This window comes from Seriola lalandi, unplaced genomic scaffold (genome assembly GCF_002814215.2).
Source record: "Seriola lalandi dorsalis isolate HSWRI2012SDOR001 ecotype SW California unplaced genomic scaffold, Sedor1 jcf7180002054991, whole genome shotgun sequence".
In the NCBI taxonomy this organism is placed as follows: Eukaryota; Metazoa; Chordata; class Actinopteri; order Carangiformes; family Carangidae; genus Seriola; species Seriola lalandi.
This window is the reverse complement of record NW_019525540.1, coordinates 82556-83054: the sequence shown is the minus strand read 5'-3', so window position 1 is coordinate 83054 and position 499 is coordinate 82556.

The window sequence follows — 499 nt, the reverse complement described above, 5'->3', positions numbered from 1 at the left end:
AGCTGAAAACTATCCGACTAACACTGAACCAAACTTAATATGAACAAACACGACACACACGTCCGCTGCTCTGCTCTTTACCAGCTCGTCCAGACACGACAGTTCACTGTAATAACGGGATCGTTTAGTGACCGTGACTTACCGACACTGACCCGCTGTCTCTGTTAACACTAAGGTCGGTGACGTCACCTTCACTTTGCAGAACTCATTGTAAAACACGTTAAAACATGTTTTCCCTCGATCTATGGTTTTAATACAAGCGGTTCCACCTCACAGTTAGCTTACACACAGGAACTTCAGCTAATGTTACAAGCTCATTGAAATAAAGAAACCTGTGATTAAATTGTACAGAGTGTTTCTTCATATTGACCATCTGCCTCATGATGAATCTAACAGTCACTTTGGTGAATCAGTGTTTTCATTGTTATTAAAATTGGTAAGTTCATAAGAGAAATTAGAAAAGCACAAACTCTAGTATCTGTCTCTAGATCCTGTGTTG